This window comes from Oryx dammah, unplaced genomic scaffold (assembly GCF_014754425.2).
Source record: "Oryx dammah isolate SB20612 unplaced genomic scaffold, SCBI_Odam_1.1 HiC_scaffold_16, whole genome shotgun sequence".
NCBI lineage: Eukaryota > Metazoa > Chordata > Mammalia > Artiodactyla > Bovidae > Oryx > Oryx dammah.
The window spans coordinates 54,436,155-54,456,550 of NW_024070200.1; the positions used below are offsets into that span (position 1 = coordinate 54,436,155).

Consider the following 20,396-nt stretch of genomic DNA (forward strand, 5'->3'; position numbering starts at 1 on the left):
CACACACACACACACACACACACACACACACACACACACACACACACTGGCCCCTCCCCTCTCATATACCCGAAGACTGGTAGCCATCCAGTCCTGGAGGAGCTGTTGGGTGTAGTCCAAATGCACTGTACCCAACCCCCAACAATGGGCCACTCAACAGATGGAGCAAACAGGAACAGGTAAGGAGGTGCCAGTGTGCCCAAGGACATCTGCTTTCAGTCAGGGACACACTGAGTGCCAGCAAGGAGTTAGCCCCGTACTGGGCATTGTGGGAGATCCAACCCCCGCCCCTGGAGGCTCAAGTCTAACGGAACAATTATGCACACCCAACAGGCTGCCTGCCTGCTGAGTCACTTCAGTCGTGTCTGACTGCAACCCCGTGGACTATAGCCTGGAAGGCTCCTCTGTCCATGGGATCTCCCAGGCAAGAATACCGGAATGGGTTGCCATGCCCTGCAGGGTATCTTCCCGACCCGGGGATCCAACCCATGTCTCTTCTGCCTCCTGCGCTGGCAGTCAGGTCCTTTACCACGAGCGCCACCTGGGAAGCCCAGGCAACAGCAGAATGAGATAAAAGGGAACCACCTATCCAAACTGGGGGGATTTAAAGCAGCTCTCACAGAGGAGATGGTGGATGAGCTGGGCCTTGAGTGAGTGAATGTTTGAGAGATGGACAGACTCTAAGACTACCCACTCTAGGAAGTTTTCACCCTCCTTGGTGACAGCGAAGGACAGGGAATGACTCAAGCTGCCACCTGCCATATTGTTGCCAATTTCCACCAGTTCACAAAAGCCACCGAAGGCATCAGCCGTGCCATCACTGGTCCAGCCACCCCTCTAGATCCAGATGCTGTCCCTGGAGAGACCACCTGGATCCATGAGATCCGCGATTTGTGTGTGGGTAATGGTCTCTGCCGAGCCAGGCAGAGGCAGGACAGGCAGCTGCCTTCTCCGTCGACAGCTGAGGTCCACAGAGTCAGCCTGTTTCTTGCAATCCAAGCCCGCCCTTCATGCCCTCATCCTCTTCCCATGGTGCCTTCCTCGGAGGTATGGCTACCAAGGCCTCAGTGTTCCACTTCTAGTCATGGTTTCCTTGGTTGGTTTGCAGCTGTTCTCACTGTAAAACCTGTCACCCGTCCAGTCCTTGAGGAAATGCTACAGCATTTCCCAGAGTGGCAGTTAACCACAGAAGCCACTGAAGCCCCATCCTCTCCGGGTCTTTCCTGGGGGGATGGCAGTCCTTTGCTGCTCACCAATGGGAGTCAAGTGGATAGAAAGGAGGCGCTAAAGACCCAAGTAGTGGCAGCTCTTGCATGAGCTGGGGGAGGGGGTAGGCACGACTCCGTTCTTTGCCTTGCAGAAGACCCTCTAACCATAGCAACTGGAGTGGGCTGGGGGGTAGGAGGGGGAAGGGGGGACTGCTGCCCCCTCTGCTCTACCCAAGCAACGGTCAGGCTGGGCTCCTGACCTCCTCACTGTGGCCATACACTGTGGCGCCCTCCTCCTAATCTCGTCTTTCTCCCAGTCCCTGCTGTAGGGATCTGCTCTCCTGATTTACTTAACACTTTTAATTCTATCCAGGTAATGGGCAGAATACATCCATGTATATATAAGGACAATCTTAAGTCTTTACAAACACCCTGAAGAGTTTCTTAAGAAATTATCATCAACATGTTCAAGTATTATCAACATGTTCATTACTTATCCTAATATTCGTGTGTCCTCCAAAGCAATAGATTATCTGACCACATCGACCCAATGGTAGAAAAAGTTGGAGTGAGAAGTAGCCAGACACCTTAATGCATTCTGGCATGGGAATTCAAAATTATACAAGAAAGCTGCCCAAACCAGCAACCCCAAGCTCCTCCGACCATGTCCAAGATGAGCTCTGAGTCTGCTCCCCCTCACGTCCAGAGCCACTGGCGTCACTATGCCCAGTCGCTAGCTACAGCATCTCCATTTCCCACTCCTTGTGGCCTTGACTAGCCTCATCCTCCCTAGTTCGTGTCCATTCGTCATGGCTCTCTTCCATCTGGCCGGGTACACTGAGTGGACCCCAGAATGACTGGGCACCCTGGCTCATCTCTGACTCTCTCCAAAGACATTTCCCCTTGGGTGGCTTAAAGTGAAAGTGAAAGTTGCTCAGTCGTGTCCGAATCATTGTGACCCCAAGGACTGTATAGTCCATGGAATTCTCTAGGCTAGAATACTGGAGTGGGTAGCCTTTCCCTTCTCCAGGGGATCTTCCCAACCCAGGAATCGGGCCCAGGTCTCCCTCATTGCAGGCAGATTCTTTACCAGCTGAGCCACAGGGGAAGCATTGGGTGGGTTAGATGTGTAAAGATAGGAATTTCCTGGATCTTACCCTTAGGTACTCTACTCTCAACCAATCAGATGTGAGCGCTGGAGGAAATTTCACTCAAGCCGCAGAGGAAAATGGAAACTCAGATCGAAGGAGCCACCCAGGCAATTACAAATATTGAAACTGTTCTCTCAACCCCAATCTGGTGTGGGGAGCCATGAACAAATCATGGAGGAGACACACTCCTGTTACTTGTTGAAGTCTCTTTTCATATTTGCTTCTTTATCTTAATTGATTTTTGTGTGTGTGTGGAAAGTGAGATAACAGACTCAGAGTTTAAAATAAGGTTTTGTCTTAGGGAACCCTCCTACACTGTTGGTGGAAATGTAGGTTGGTGCAGCCACTGTGGAAAACAGTATGGAGATTCCTCAGAACACTAAAAATAGGATCACCATATGATCCACTAATCCCACTCCTGGGCATAAATCCAGGCAAAACTATAATTCAAAAAAGATACATGCAACGCTATGCTCATAGCAGTACTATTTGCAACAGCCAAGACACGGAAATAGCTAAAATGTCCATTGACAGATGAACGGATAAAGAAGATGTGGTACATATATACAATAGAATATTACTCAGCCATAAAAATAATAAAATAATGCCACTTTCAGCAACATGGAGGCAACTGGAGATTAGCATACTAAGTGAGGTAAGTCAGAAAAAGACAAATACCATATGGTTTCAATTATGCGTGGACTCTAAACTATGGTGCCAATGAACCTACCTATGAAACGGAAACAGAATCATGGACAGAGAACAGATTGGTGGTTGCCAAGAGGGAGGTGGTTGAGGGGGTGATGGTGTGGGAGGCTGGGCTTAGCAGATGCAAGCTTTTATATATAGGATGGATAAACAACAAGATCCTACTGTGTAGCACAGAGAACTATATTCAGTATCCTATGATAAACCATAATGGAAAAGAATATTAAAAATGTATAACGGAATCACTTTGCTGTACAGCAGTAATTAATACAGCATTGTAAATCAACTATACTTCAATTAAAAATAAGCCTTTGTCTTTACTGAAAAACTGCATGGAAGAAGAGGGTGAAGGGAATTGGCACAAGTAGGAGACTGACAACCGCACGTTCACTGCTGAAGGCATCCAAATTATAGGCTTTCTGTTCCACCAAGTTACAGCCTGAGTTCCCCTCCGTGAAGTGCCTTGTGGTCTGTCTGGGAGGAAAGGCTCATGCTTTTCTTCAGATAATAGAAAGACAAATCTTATCATTTAGCAAACTCTGAAAGGGCTATTTGAATGGGGTGCAGACAACATTTATTTAAAGAGGGCCAGGAGGTTTGCCCAGTAAAATGTTAAAGAGATACCATTTCATTGCAATTATAGGTTTCTTCCTCCCACCACAGGTTACATGGGTGCGTCTCTGTCTATTATGGAGTAAATCTCTTTATTTCAACCTCCCCTTCTCCACCTACAGTCTCATGTACATCAGTATTAGGAAGATTATTTTGCCACTTAGATTACATTTTTTTTTTGTTCAATTCATTCTGCTTGAGATCATTCTGCTGTCAAGAATTCCCTGTCCAATGGCAGCAACAGAGAAATAATTTAAAATTTCACTTCTAACCCAGATGCCTGACTTCCCATCCTCTCTTCCTCAAGCTCTCCTGGCTAAATCTGAGCCAAGATTTCCCAAGCGTCTATCTTTCAGATTTTCAAATGTTCCTCTTTTTATTAGGAAAACATAAGATCATTCATTCTGACCAGTCTTTCTATATTTTTCAAACTCAGATATGTTTGTATGATTCAGCCAGGAAAACAGAAACCTCTCTAGGTATTTTGAGCGGGAAGAGATTTAATGCAGGGAGTTAGAGGTTTGCAATACTATTGGACAAACAGAGATGATAAAGTCAGGGAAAACCAAAACTAACTTTCAGGAAATAAGAAAGTACAGAGACCCCTAAAATGGCCATGGGTGGTCTATGCTGCTCATCACCACAAAATACATCATCTTTAGGGGATGGTCTGAGAAGACCCTGGCAAAAGCTCATGTCTACTGTCTTCTGAAGTCATGTGATTGTTCAAAAATTTGTAGGTGCAATAATGACTTCTGCTTTCTATTTTCTGCATCTGAATCACATTGAATGCCTCCCATTCTGAGTCTAAATCAGAATCCTGCTGATGAGGGATGCTGGGAAATGTAGTTCTCAAAATCCAACCCCACAAATATAGCAGAGACACTAAGGAAATAGGGATGAATGTTAGTTTCCCACAACAAACACACCAAGTGTCCACATTTTTCCAAGTACTCTGTTAGTGGAGATAGATATAGATAGAAAGATAGAGACAGCTATTCTACATTTTCTGCATGAAGAAGTGGAGCTCAGATTTGTTAGGTAATTTGTCCAAGGACATACAACCAACAAGTGAGAACTGATCTCATTTCTGAGCCCACATTCTTTCTACAACATTCTCCTGTCTCATATAATGTTTAGGACACAAACTTTCATAACCTATACTATTCTCTTGCAGTGCATCTTCAGAAACTATCCAGGAATAAACTTTTCCTACTTCAGGAGCCAGTTTACATGTCTTATTTCATAGCTTTTCCATGCGGGTTTGTCTCCCTCTCTCCAGTGATATTCTGCCTCAGATTTCCTGAGGCTGGATGTCCACATCTCTTCTATCAGTTTCTTTTTTTAAGAATTAATTTATTTATTTTAATTGAAGGATAATTATTTTACAATTCTGTGATGGTTTTAGCCATACATCAACATGAATCAGCCATAGGTATACATGTGCCCCCCCATCCTGAACCCCGCCTCTCAATTTCAGCTGATCCCTAGTTGTCTGAGGTTTGCTCACTTTCAACTTGATATTGTTAACTTCCAAGCTGGTACATAGAGGAGTCCCCACAAGCCCCTACTTCAACTTCTAAAGCACCTCTTCAGAAGGTCTGTGATGACCTCTGAAAATCTGAGTCTCCAGTACAGTCTTTCAGGAAATACTAGACTTTCCCAAGATTGCTGTCAATGACATAGGCCATTCAGGTGCAACTTGGCTATCTCCTGATCTTTTTCAGAGATAATAGAAGTCCCCGGCCAGCTTCTGCTACTGCTGCTGCTGCTAAGTCGCTTCAGTCGTGTCCGACTCGGTGCGACCCCATAGATGGCAGCCCACCAGGCTCCCCCATCCCTGGGATTCTCCAGGCTAGAACACTAGAGTGGGTTGCCATTTCCTTCTCCAATGCAGGAAAGTGAAAAGCGAAAGTGAAGTCGCTCAGTCGTGTTCGACTCTTAGCAACCCCATGGACTGCAGCCCACCAGGCTCCTCCACCCATGAGATTTTCCAGGCAAGAGTACTGGAGTGGGTTGCCAGTGCCTTCTCCTGCCACCTTCTAATGGGAGTCAAACTAGATAGAGAAGAGGAGTTGAGGGGGAAAGAAGTGGCAGCTCCATAAATTACTCAGCTGGGCTAGCAGGTGCCTATAATTTTTCTTCTGCCCTAGAGACAAAAAGACAATTCTTGGTGATGAGGAACAGGGTCTCAGCACCTAATGATATCATCAGTCAGGATACCACTAAAATGAGTTTATCTCCAATTTCCTATCCTGAACAAAGGCATTATTCTTACCCTGCCCATGGACATGAAGTATATACACTCTTAAATCCAAGCCCCCACCCCGCTTACAAGAGGAAGAGATGAATGCAGGAATTAATGTAGTTTGATAAATAGTGGGGTTCTTCGCAATTTGCTTTCTCAGTTAAAAAGAAAAGCAGAAAAACTAATAGGAGTGTCTCCCCTGAATCATATTGAGAGATGAGGGTAGAGGACAGAAGAGAAGCCCATTCTACAAAGTGGTGGCTTTTCAAAGCTATTTAAGGTAACACCATAGTGAAGTGAAGTGAAGTGAAGTCACTCAGTCGTGTCCGACTCTTTGCAACCCGTGGAATGTAGCCCACCAAGCTCCTCCATCCACGGGATTCTCCAGGCAAGAATACTGGAGTGAGTTGCTATTTTCTTCTCCAGGAGATCTTCCCGACCCAGGGATCGAACCCAGGTCTCCCACATTGCAGGCAGACGCTTTAACCTCTGCACCACCAGGGAAGCTTCTCTCCCCTACATATAAACCTTCAAGTCTCAAACGTGCAAAGATGTGAATGTGTGTTCCATCAATGCCAGGTGTGTGTGAGTGAAATCACAGCGTGCCCTCCGTCTCCTGTCGCTGACGACCCCTCATCTCTGCCATCTCCCACCTCCTCTGCCTCCTCCATCACCAACTCTTCTTGCCTGTTCACTCGATGCCAGCCCCTGCATGCCAGCTGTTGTGCTGTACTCCTGTACTTTCCAAGGTATTGTACAAACTTGCCAGGAGAAATAACAACTTCAGACACGCAGATGCCACCACTCTAATGGCCAAAAGGGAAGAGGAACTAAAGAACCTCTTGATGAAGGTGAAAAAGGAGGGTGAAAAAGGAGAGTGAAAAAGCTGGCTTAAAATTCAACATTCAAGAAACTAAGATCACAGCATCCAATCTCATCACTTCATGGCAAATAGAAGGGGGGAAAGGGGAAGCAGTGACAAATTTTATTTTCTTGGGCTCCAAAGTCACCATGGACAGTGATTTCAGCCATAAAATTAAAAGACACTTGCTCCTTGGAAGGAAAGCTATGACAAACCTAGACAGCATATTAAAAAGCAAAGACATCACTTTGCCAACAAAGGTTCATATAGTCAAAGCTATGGTTTTTTCAGTAGTCATGTATAGATTGGATAGTTGGACCATAAAGAAGACTGAGCGCCAAAGAATTGATGCTTTCAGACTGTGGTGTTGGAGAAGATTCTTGAGAGTCCCTTGGACTGCAAGAAGATCCAACCAGTCAATCCTAAAGGAAATCAACCCTTAATATTCATTGGAAGGACTGATACTGAAGCTGAAGCTCCAATACTTTGGCCACCTGATGTGAAGAGCCAACTCATTGGAAAAGACCGTGATGCTGGGAAAGGTTGATGGCAAAAGGAGAAGCAGGAAGCTAAGGATAGAATGGTTAGATAGCATCACTGACTCAACAGACATGAATTTGAGCAAACTCCAGGAGATAGTGGAGGACAGGGAAGCCTGGTGTGCTGCAGTCCAGGGAGCTGCAAAGAACTGGACACAACTTAGAGACTGAACAACAACAATTGTAAGAATAAAAATATTTTCTTTATTTTTTTGTTTTTTTTTTTTTAATGTATTATTTGTGTGAAAAGTATAATAAACCTATCACAGTACAGTCCTATATAGCCGATTGTGTTAGTTAGGTACCTAGGCTAACTTTGTTGGACTTAAGAACACACTTTCAGAACAGAATTCTTCATGTGTAGGGAATTTATTATAAATTGACAGGAAAATCAACAAGACTGATGAAAAGATGCTGGAAGAAGCAAGGTAAAATCAAGACACCAACTCCACTCCTGCCTATGCAAAATCACTGCAGTCGTGTCCGACTCTGTGCGACCCCAGAGATGGCAGCGCACCAGGCTCCCCCGTCCCTGGGATTCTCCAGGCAAGAACACTGGAGTGGGTTGCCATTTCCTTCTCCAATGCATGAAACTGAAAAGTGAAAGTGAAGTCGCTCAGTCGTGTCTGACCCTTAGCGACCCCATGGACTGCAGCCTACCAGGCTCCTCCGTCCATGGGATTTTCCAGGCAAGAGTACTGGAGTGGGGTGCCATTGCCTTCTCCAACTCCTGCCTATACCAGCTGGTAAATCTCAACTCAGCCTATTTAAAAAAAACACACACACAATGAGGGGGATCTAACCTTTTTCTAGAACAGGGGCACAAAGAAAAGCAGGCAGTGCCTGTTTATGACTTATGCATCACCCTTGCCAATCCTGAGAGAGACTCTTAAGAGCAATGACTTCTAGTATGGAATGACAATGGAATTGTAATTCCCAGGGAAACATTAAACCATAGGTTAGATTCCAACCAGACTTTTACTCCTGCATGTGCTAGAGGCAGAAGGCTGGCCTAGATGGTGTGGAGGACGTTGTTTCAGCCCCATGATTCCATCCCCTGGTTCCTATGCATTACATCAGGTGACTCCCATCAGAGCTCAACTCAGAAGGGCCTTAGCTCTACCCCCAGGGAACAGGAAGATGTCAAACACTCGTATGTAAATCTGTTTCTAAGGGCTAGACAATTAACTGAGTCCTAATAATCTTGCAAGGACTTCCCTGGTAGCTCAGTGGTAAAGAACACACCTGCAATGCAGGAGATGTGGGTTGCATCCCTGGGTCGAGAATAAACCCCTGGAGAAGGACATGGCAACCCACTCCAGCATTCTTGCCTGGAGAATCCCATGGACAGAGGAGCCTGATGGGCTACAGTCCATGGGGTCACAAAAGTCAGATACAACTCAGTGACTAAACCACCACCACCAGTAATCTTCCAAACCAGAGTTCAGAAGCCAATCTCCCAGCGAAAGCACTTGCGTGTCTTCCCTTTGGAAAGCACATACACTGGCTCATTTCTACTGGAGACAAAGCCCATGAGAGCCCAGTCCAGGCCGCGGCTTCAACGTAGTATCCCTGTGTTCCACACACACCAGCCCTCCCCAGCGTCTCCCTCCACTCTGCCATACCCCCCAAGAGAAAGAAAAGAACTGGCTAAATTACAATGTGTGCTAGAAATCAGCTCCTTTATGACTCCCTATAAAGACAACAAAGCGGGCTTTCATCAAGCTTTAAATAAACCATTAAATAAACTCTTGAAACCCTAAGAGACACTCTGCCTCTTCTATGTTGAAAAATTGTGTAATAAAGCCACACGGCGGTGGGAGGTGGGAGAGAGGCTCAGGAGGGAGGGGACATACCTCTACCTATGGCTGATTCATGTTGATATATGGCAGAAACAAACACAATATTGTAAGGCAATTATCCTCCAATTAAAAATAAATTTAAGAAATAAAATGAAAAGCACTTTAAAAAAGCCACGCGGTGCTTCTCCTTCACTGTCTGCAGGTTTATATTGCCAGTTATGGCAGAAGCTATGTTTTAGATCTTGAAGGCATATGGGGTGGATGAATTTGTGATCTGGACGATGAGAAAGGAAAAACCCTTGTCCGCATACATTGACCCTATTCCACCAAGCTTCCTTAAATTAACTATGCTCTGTCATCTACAAAAAATGTTACAGAAAGCTAAAAAAACCTGCTCATCACTCTTACTAAAGAGGAGAAAGACAGCGCGAGTAAAAATGCCCTTTTCTGCTTCCTGAATGATAGTCGGACAGAGCTGTCCCAAGTTCCAATAAAAACAATTTGAAGTAAGACGCGTGCACAATCTAGGTGTGGGCATCCCAGTTAGAAATGGAGCTTTTTGAAAACTATGAGAACAAGTGTACATCAAGATGGGGATTTAAAACATCCATGTACCTCTACCTGCTTCAATATTAAAATATTTTAAAAGGGATACAAATTCGTTGGCACCTACGGAATGGGAGAGAAAATGAGAAATTGGAAAGATGAGAAGCAGATGGGTGAATGGGAACTGACTTGGCTAAGTTGTAAGCTGGCAGCGGAAAAGGCGGCTACAGGTGCGCATAACTGGGGTATGAAGATGAGGCTAAAAACAGGAATATTGGTTAAAAGACCATAAAGAAGTGATTGGGCCTCCCTAGTGGCTCAGATGGTAAAGAATCAGCCTGCTTTGCGGGAGACCCAGGTTTAATCCCTGGGCTGGGAAGATCCCCTGGAGAAGGGAAGGACTATGCACTCCAGTATTCTTGCCTGGAGAGTTCCATGGACAGAGGAGCCGATGGGCTACAGCCCGTGGGGTTGCAAAGATGGAGATGAGGCTAAAAATAGGAAAGTTTGTTTAAAGACCTTAAAGAGTGATTGAAAGTGAAAATGAAGTCGCTCAGTCGTGTCCAACTCTTTGCCACCCCATGGACTGTAGCCTACCAGGCTCCTCCCTCCATGGGATTCTCCAGGCAAGAGTACTGGAGTGGGTTGCCATTTAGACCCTCTAATTCCCTCTCCCCTCCAAGAAACTGGATGATGGCTCCACGCACACCTCAACTTAAAGCAGATGAAACCAAAGAGCAGGCACAGGACAGAGGGACCGAGTGACCCCATGCACACTCAGTACTGAGACTCCCCGCCCGCTGTTCCAGCTCCTTCCAGAGATGGGCTACTATGCCTCACTCCCTCGGTGAGGAGGTAGAAGAGACTTCTTCTGGGACATAACCAACTCGAGAGAGAAAGACAGAAAGATGCTGACGTCAGAGGTCAGTCAGATCTCTGTACACTGAAGCTCACAATCCAAAAGCCTGTGGCACAGGGAACTCAGTGTTAGGCGGCAGCCTGGATGGGAGGGGAGTTTGGAGGAGAATGAATACATGTATATGTATGGCTGATTCCCTTTCGCTGTTCACCTGAAACTATCACGACATCGTTTGTTAACTGATTATACTCCAATACAAAATAAAAAAGTTTAAAGTTTGAAAAAAAAAAAACAAAAGCCTGTGGCAAAGGCAGCAGTGAGCATCCCATTGGTCATCCCGGTGGTCAGTGAGCCCTCCGTCTGCCATCAATGCTTTCCAACCCACTTGCATTCAGCGGTAACTATAACTAGATCTGGCCAGCTGACTGTAGGCAGACGTGGCATGGTACTTCTGGAATGAAGCATAAGAACCAGCATGCAACCATCTGGCTGTCTATTCCCCTACGAGGTGCACAAACAGGCCACAGGATCCAGACGAAACATCTCCAGGATGAGGCACCCTCCGTCAGCCTGGGTCGCTGAGCACAGAATAGAGTTCCATAGCAACCTTCACTGCCTGTGTTATGTACGAAATTAACCTTCATTGTGTGAAGCCACTGGAGACTGTTTCAAAACACAAGTCTAGTCTCTCCTGACTAACACAAAGCCATGCACCCCACGCAGGGTTTGCAAACACCATTTAGGTGTACAATGGCAAAATGCAAGCACTCAAGGATGCTCAGGTATCTGGTCCTTCACCCTTCCAATTGTATCTGTTGCTGAAGCCCCTCTTAGGGGATCTCTAGATAAATCTTTTTTGACTCCTGAGAAATAGACCACACGGTCACCCAGCATCCCTGGTTCTCCCAACCTGGTGCCTTCATTTCTAATGCAGATATATATAAGGCCACAGAGCACTATGTTCCCCACTTCCAGGAAATAATAGCTCTCCAGGGGGTCCTCCAGATGGCTGTGCTCCCCTACAGAGTGTGGATTGGGGTGCAGAGCAGGTCACATCACATACCAACAATTCTCCCCACAAATACCCTCTCTTTCCAATTTCCAGTTTCAATTACTTTATACCTTTGAGATGGGTGATGGATCAAGGGTCAAGATGCTGGTTTCTAGGTCACTGTCTTTGTAAACCCTGTTTAGATGTCTAAATCCTGGCTTTGGAATATGAAGGTGCTTGTCTGCTTTTGATTTGTTCTTGGCTTTCGGCATCTCAGCTAAAAGAAAGAAATTCAATGTGCTGTTACAGGTAATGGTTCAGGCAGCTTACTTGAAATCCCACGCTACAGGGTCAGATAATGTCAGAGACCTAAGTTTGTATAGCTCCGTCTCCAAGGAACCAGAAAATAGACATCTGGTAAATCAAGAGCCATGATTACAGCTGATTGAAACTTGAAGAACTGTAAGAAGATGTGGGCCATATTTTAGCAATCTGAAACAAGATGAAATTCCATTATCTGCCTCTTGCTTCTGGTTTACAATCTCATTAAAATCAGAATTCTAGATTAGCTGAATCTGTGTTACCATGACATCAAATGGTTTGTTGTTAGAACTGTCCCCTAGCCAAGAAGTTAAACTTCATAGCAATGGGCCAATGGAAATAGAGTTTGCACAGAAGCTCTCCTGGGGTTAGAGCATGTTTTGGAAACTGAAGTGTCCTTTTTCTGTGACTGGGAGGTTTCCCAACAATGCCCAGGCTTCTGAAGGTCAATTGTTGAACAAACTGAATCCCAGTTACAAAGTGTTATTGCCGGGAGACATTTGAAGCGGAATCAAGTAAATTAAGCACACTCAGTCTTAGGTCCCAGGCTCATGGCAAACAATTAATCTCACCATGTGGCAGCACCCACAAAACCCCGGCTCAATCAGTACCCATCAATGCAAGATGATATCAAAGATGAAATTGAATGGCCAGTTCTACCTGATTCCCTGGTTGTACAGGTGAGGAACATTGTCCTATTACTTGTTCAAGGTCAAAAGCAGAGAAAAGACAAGACTTCTCTGTTCCATGTTCTTTCAACCATTCCACCCTGAATAAATGAGAAAACAAGCATTTCTCTCTTATATACCTGTGGTCAATTCTTCCCATCAAATTCCTCCAAACACTCAAGGCTTACCCTAGTTATAGATGTGATTCAGATGTCATACTTACCAGTCTCTTCTGAGCCACAGTACTTTTGCTTTTCCATTCTGGGACTACCCACACCCTCGGTAAGAAGCATCAAAATAAGATCTAATACTTTTGAATGGGCCAGAACCACTAAATTCATTATTTCTAGAACCTCCTGACCTTAACAGAAAGTCAATGTTATGCTTTCAAGTTAAAAGGCCCAACTTATTCCTGGAAAAGTAAAAATGGAATACTTCCAAGTGCCATATTATGGCTGCACTAAGCTCTTGGAGCTGATTGCATTTGAGGTCTTGAGTCTAGAAGGGAACCAAAGAAAACAAAAATCATCCCTTCAGACTCTTAGCACCTTTCTGAATCTTTTCCAGATGAACTTGCCTACCTTGGTCCAGAATAGAAAGGGGTTGTAGGTCAGAGGTGAACCTGAAATGCAGATATAGACAAATAGCTCAATCTATTCTTGGATTGCATATTACTGCTCCATATGGGGGTGGGGTGGGGGTGAGCCAAAACATATGGTACTCCATCTGTAAGATGGAGCTGGCTGGGTCCCATGAATGGCTTTTAATGCAGTAGATTCAGCCTGATTTGGTCTGCCTCCAAAGAAGGCGGAAATGCCAGTGATTCAAATATTGTGTAAAACCATTGAAATTAATGGCACAAAACAAGACTCATTTGTACTCTGCCTAATTTAAAAGATGTCTGCCTGGTGTAAAGTAATGAATTAGTTATGGGGGTGTTTGGACTGAGTGTTCAACATCCTCTTGGAAGGAACAAAATGCCTTTCTTTTTCCTTCTTTCAAGCCATTCTCTGTTATTTTGTACCATTTCCCCCCCAGGAAATCCACTAAGCATTTTGGCTTCTGTCGTGGGCTGAATTTCATGAAGTTCACAGCACTGGACACAGATGATTCTACTTTAACTACCCAAGGCCAAGTTGGCAGGGAGAATTCAAGAAGATGCTCTTTCAAAAGCTGCCTAGTGGAGTCATATTGTTCATGCTTTTCCAGAAAATCTCCAACAACTACTCATCATTAGCATACCCAGTGATTGTGAGATTGTGCCCTTCCTGAATGCAACAGGAGAGAACTTGAAGTTCATCCTTGGATGATTGCACTGGGCTTCCATGCCGCACGCCCCATGGGAATATCTCCAAAGGCTCACATGCAGCCCCAGCCCCATTCAGTCAATAAACTAGCCATCCACTCTCAGGATGATGATGGTAATTAATTAATGCACGGAATTAATGCATGCTGAGATCCCGCTCTGTGCCAGTCATCACACTATGCATTCCATGTGAAATATACAATTCCATTCTTACAATAATATCATAAGATAGGCTCTGTCCTCCACACTTTTCAGATGAAGAGCCTGCAGTTTAAAAAGTTGCCAGAGTCAAAGAGGTAGTGACTGGCAGATCAAGCACCCCAGTGTTTCTGCCCCAAATACTATGCTGAGATTGAACAGGAAAATGTGGTGCAGCTACCCCTGTGAGCACCCACCTAAGCTGATGCATCTCTCCATGGGACAGCTCAGCCTCTCCGCCGTTGTTGTTGAGTCTCTCAGTCATGTTCAACTCTTTGCAACCCCATGGAGTGCAGGATGCAAGGCTTCCCTGTCCTTCACTGTCTCCTGGAGTTTGCTCAAACTCATGCCCATTGAGTCGGTGATGCCATCTAACCATCTCATCCTCGGTTGCCCCCTTCTCCTCTTGCCCTCAATCTTTCCCAGCACAGGGTCTTTCTTTGCCAATGAGATGGCTCTTTGCATCAGGTGGCCAAAGTACTGGAGTTTCACCATCAGTCCTTCCAATGAATATTCAGGACTGAATTCCTTTAGGATTGACTGGTTTGATATTGCAGTCCAAGGGACTCACAAGAGTCTTCTCCAGCTCCACAATTCAAAAGTATCAATTTTTTGGCACTCAGCATGCTTTATGGTCCAGCTCTCACATCCATATGTGTCTACTGAAAAAATCATTTCTTTGATTATACAGATCTTTGTCGGCAAAGTGATATCTCTGCTTTTTAATACAATGTGTAGGTTTGTCATAGCTTTCCTTCCAAGGAGCAAGCATCTTTTAATTTCATGGCTGCAGTCACCACCCACAGTGATTTCAGAGCCCAAGAAAATAAAATTTGTCACTGCTTCCACTTTTCCCCCATCTATTTGCCTTGAAGTGATGGGACTGGAGGCCATAATCTTAGTTTTTTTTTTTTTTAATGTTGAGTTCCAAACCAGCTTTTTCACTCCTCTTTCATCCTCAAGAGGCTCTTTAGTTCCTCTTCACTTTCTGCCATTAGGGAGGTGTCATCTGCTTATCTGAGGTTGTTGATATTTTTCCTGGCAGTCTTGATTCCAGCTTGTGCTTCATCCAGCCCAGCATTTCACATGATGTACTCTGCATATAAGTTAAATAATCAGGGTGACAATACACAGCCTTGATGTACTCTTTCCCCATTTTGAACCAGTGAGTTCCACTTAATTTAAAGTACTAGTTATCTCAAACTAGGAATGACAAGAAAAGCAAGCACTCTCTAGTCATAACCTTCAGTCAAAGCAAGGCAGGGAAGAAGCCTGCACAAAATCTCCATGGCACCATTCCCACCTGGATGGGACTGGTTTCCTCAATACGGTATTATATAACTCAGATCAAGACCCCCTGATGAAGGCCAGAGTTCACCAGAAATCCCACAGAGCCCATCTTTCCCTTTGAAGGGAAGACGCTGTAATTTGTGGTCCATTCTTGACAGTCCTAGTCAAGTAGTTTTCAAATCTATTTTGGCAACATAGACCTCACCTCCCCAAATGACACTAACAAATGGGAACCCTTCATCTTAAGAGGAAATAGATGGCTCTTAGCTTTCTTCTCCTCCAAAGGACAAACTCTAAAGATTCTAAGAAATTTCCAAATATCACCATTGGAAATTCAAAGTTTTAGACCCATTTTCCACCTCCCACCTGTAAGGATCCTGGTAGACCCAGAGTCATGGACATATCCCCAGTTCCTTGCTAGGAAGCAGAGTCCTTGTGGAAAGCTATCAGACTTAGTGTTAACAAGAGCCATTTTTATAATTGCACCCATTAAGCTAACTATACCACTTAGGTGATCACAAAAGGTGGTGTCCAAGGGAGCCCAAGCCTGAATCATTTCCAGGAGGGAGTGTTAATAGAACCATTTGGTCAGAAGCAGCCTTTCTTCTGCAGGAGGCACGGGGTACCTGCCTTGTATATTGCTTGGTTTGAAGGAGGTCACTGCACCTGTTTAGTTTGTATTAAATACCTTCTGGAACTTTCAAGATGGAGATGAAAGTTATAAAGAAATTAAAAGAAAATGGTTTTAGATCCTCAGCACCCATTCTAAAAAAAAAAAAATTATCCTAAAAGAATTAAATATGGATTTCTTGAAAAGGTGGATGAGGGATTTCCTTTCCTGGAAAATCAGAGTTTCTTTTCTTTCTTTCTTTCTTTTTTTTTTTTTTTTTTTTTTTTGTGGTCCCTTCTCTTCTGTCTTCATTTCGACACCCAGCATGAGGTTTAGCACAATTCATTTCAGTTTCCCTGTCACAGAGCACATCCACCAGAGTTCTTCTTGGAGAAGCTGTTTGTCTGCGGCTGGCCCAGCAAGCACCAATATCGGTGAGTTCCATGGGCACGGTTATAGAGGTTTACGAATGGTGTGAGGACATGCTGAGCTGAGCTGAGCTGAGCTGGAGCTTGGTCCCAAGGAGACAGCCTGCCTGCCCAGGCTCAGGGCCATCTCCTGCTTCTAAAAGAAAGTGCCCTACTAGGCCCAGGTCCTGGAAAACTGATGCTATGCTGAGTTACTGGCCCCCTCCCAAGCTGGACCCCTGCAGCTGCACATACAAGCTGCACTCTGCTCTTGCACATACAAGCCTGTGTGCCCTACTCCCCAGTTCAGGACCACCCTCCCTGCTTCTCCAACAATGAATCTGTAAATAAGGCCAGAGCTCTGCCACCTGAAGAAAGGGCCCTTCAATCGTGAAACACGTGTTGCAGACACGAATCCCGGTCCTCCATTCAGCACACAGGTGATAAAACCTGCTTCATCTTTCTATAATTCAAGTTTATTTCTATCTTGAACTATCACTCCACGAGGCTGGGAGAAACTCTAACTCAATCAGTTCACTTCCCTGTGACTGTGCCTAAATCCTAGGGACTTACTTGGTGCACAACTTGGGGGCAGGGGTGCCATCTGGTCCTTGATGTCAACTGCCAGCTTGGGTACCCACCACCAGCACCTCCTTCATTTCTCTCCTCCATGTGCTCAGGCCAGCTCTCCACTGCTCCTCTGCCTGTGGAGGGTCCAGGAACGACTCTGCTCTTCTGGGCCTTGGGATGGGGCTGGGAGGGCTGAGGGTGGTCACCCAGCTTCTGGTTCTACCCCTGATGTCTCCATAAACACACTCACTCACCTTCCCTGAAACTCAGTCAACTGTGGACACCGCTGGATGTGTTCAGTTTGACATAACTTGTTGCCGCTGTGACTGCAAGATAATCACAGTGGAATAGAGAAGGCAAAGACAAGAATTATCAAGGGACAAAAACAGTCAGTGCTTTTAAAAGTAGGACACCGCCTTCCAGGTGACCACACAGCAGCATCCCTGATGTGTTCTGTTTGCCACCCTTTTTATTTTTCTTTAATTTTTTAATTGGAGGATAACTGCTTTACAATGTTGGGTTGGTTCCTACCATATGACATCAAAAATCAGTCATATGTGTGTGTGTGTGTGTGTGTGTGTGTGTGTGTGTGTGTACATACATACGCCTCTCTCTTAAGCCTCCTGACTCCCCCCATCCCACCCACCTGGGTTATCACAGAGCACCAGGCTCAGCTCCCTGTGTTATACAGCAGCCTCCCACCAGCTGTCTATTTCACACGTAGTAGTATATATACGCCAATGCTATTTTCTCAACTTGTGCCACCCTCTCCTTCCCCCACTGTGTCCACAAGTCCATTCTCTGTGTCTGTATCTCTATTCTTTTCCTGCAAATAGGTTCATCAATGCAATTTTTCTAGATTCCGTATATATGCATTAATGTATCCAAGCACGCTAAGTCTCTCAGTCAAGCCCAACTTTGTGACCCCACGGACTGTAGCCCACCAGGTCCTCTGTCCATGGGATTCTCCAGGCAAGGATACTGGAGTGGGTTGCCATTTCCTCCTCCAGGGGATCTTCCCCACCCAAGGATCGAACCCGCATCTCTTATGTCTCCTGCATAAGGATTCTGGCCACAGATTCCTTATTGTTGTTATTGTTATCCCCTTTATTGGCAGGTGGGTTTTTTATCAGTAGCACCACCTGGGAAGCCCATATGCGTTTATATACAATATTTATTTTTCTCCTTCTGACTTCATTCTGTATGAAAGATTCTAGGTTCACCCACCTCAGTTCAACCGATTCACTATCTCCCTTTTTAGAAGGTGATGTAAGAGAGGGTTGGAGACAAGGCAGCCTGTGATCATGGTGGGGACAAACCCATCTCTGGAAGACAGGGCGTGAGCTGGGAAGGACAGCAGGGTATTTTAGGAAAGAACATGCCCCCATGCAGATGGGCTGGCCCTCCCCAGAGCTCCTAGGCGTTTGTGTGGTGAGCTCGTAAGGCACTCGGATCTCCTTGCAGCTGACGCCTTCCTTCTGCCAACACAACACCCAAAACATGATCAGGACGGACACCCCAATGTTCCTGGGGTCCTTCCAACCATTCAGGGAGTGGAGCTTGTGGCTGCTACTGCAGTGAAGCCTTTCGTCCTTAGCCTTCCCCTGCCAGGTATGAGTCTTCCAAACCCAAACAGGGCTGCTCTTCCTGCCGGGGGAGACAGTGGTGATTCTGTGGCCAGAATCCTTGAGATGGTGAGTTCTGGAGTCAAGAGACAGGTTCAGAATTCTTGCCATGACTCAACCTAGCAGTGTGATCAGGTCTCATAGAAGCTCCCCTTCGTCTGTCTGTAAACTCACAGTTCAGTTCAGTTTAGTTTAGTTGCTCAGTCGTGTCCAGTTCTTTGTGACCCCACGGACTGCAGCACACCAGGCCTCCTTGTCCATCACCAACTCCCAGAGTTTACTCAAACTCATGGCCATTGAGTCAGTGATGCCATCCAGCCATCTTGTCCTTTTTGTCGTCCCCTTCTCCTCCCGCCCTCAATCTTTCCCAGCATCAGGCTCTTTTCCAATGAGTCAGCTCTTCACATTAGGTGGCCAAAGTACTAGAGATCAGCATCAGTCCTTCCAATGAATATTCAGGGTCGATTTCCTTTAGGATTGACTGGTTGGATCTCCTTGCAGTCCAAGGGACTCTCAAGAGTTTTCTGCAACACCACTGTTCAAAAGCATCAATTCTTCATCGCTCAGACTTTTTTATGGTCCAACTCACACATCCATACCTGACTACTGGAAAAGCCATAGCTTTGATTATAAGGACCATTGTTGGCAAAGTAACATCTCTGCTTTTTAATACTTTGTCCACGTTTGTCATAGCTTTTCTTCCAAGGAGCAATCATCTTTTAATTTCATGGCAGCAGTCACCATTTCCAGTGATTTTGGAGCCCAAGAAAATCAAGTCTGTCACTGTTTCTATTGTTCCCTCATCTATTTGCCATGAAGTGATGGGACTGGATGCCATGATCTTAGTTATTTGAGCGTTGAGTTTTAAGCCAGCTTTTTCACTCTCCTCTTTCACCTTTATCAAGAGGCTATTTAGTTCCTCTTCGCTTTCTACCATTAGGGTGGTGTTGAGGTTTAAGCCAGCTTAAACTCACAGATGCCCATGAGAATGGAACAAGGACATTTGTGTGGAATCCTTAGCATGGTGTCTGGCACATGGCAAGAGCTGATGACCCAGGAAGTCAGCTCATTCCATTATTACGACCACCAGCTTCACCCCAGCCCATCGCCTCACCCTTCTCCCTGGACAGGCAGATCTGGGGGAATGGGGGTCCTCCAAACTCCCCTCCTCCCAGGACCGAGGCTTAGGCCTCTGCTGACCTGTCCCCAGGGAAGCCCTGTCATTGCAACCGGACCCAGGGGACCCTGATTTTGTAATGTGTTTATGGAGTGATGGGCTGACTACAGTTTGCTGTCTGCCTCCCCCTCCACTCAGCCTTAGCAGTCCTCACTCTGCATGGGGAACGTGTTCTGAGTGGCCCAGTTAGCATCAGGGAGCCGAGACCATGTCACTTCTGTGCCAGCCACTCCTCACCAGGCAATCTTACAGCCTTTGCTATAAACTGACCTTTCCAGGCCAACTAACTGAGCCCGAATGTCTGAGAGTGTCACCTCGGCCCCAGTTTATGGGTAATGAGGTCTGCAGAACAAGGATATCTGACCCTGAGTCCCAATATTTCTGAGGCTCAGGTGGCCAGAAGTCAGAGCCTGAGCACTTATTTCTGGTGGTTTGGGGAAGAAGCTGTGATTTTCCTTTGGGAGAGTCTCTCCCTGGTTCTGGGAACGACCATTCCGGTGCCTCTTTTACAGGGTATAGACACAAGTCCCACAAGTTAGTATCCAGATGAACAAATCTGGAAGCAATTTCTCCAACTGGATTATGGACCTCCAGTTTTGAAAATTTGGAAGACGACCTCTGCAGCAGTCGGGGATATCTCTCCAAAGATGATTTTGATGCTAGCTAATTTCTTTTCTTTTTAATTAATTTGTATTGGA

At 45.5% G+C, this 20,396-nt stretch overlaps 1 long non-coding RNA gene across 1 annotated transcript; it reads right to left on the reverse strand.

Moving 5' to 3' along the window:
* Positions 1–7,547: 7,547 nt before the first annotated feature.
* On the reverse strand, positions 7,548–15,538 carry LOC120875225. Its single transcript, XR_005723869.1, has 3 exons — positions 15,528–15,538; positions 9,866–9,869; positions 7,548–7,664 (listed from the first exon to the last, which is right to left on the reverse strand). It is a non-coding gene; the product is annotated as an uncharacterized LOC120875225 (long non-coding RNA).
* Between the last annotated feature and the right edge of the window lie 4,858 nt (positions 15,539–20,396).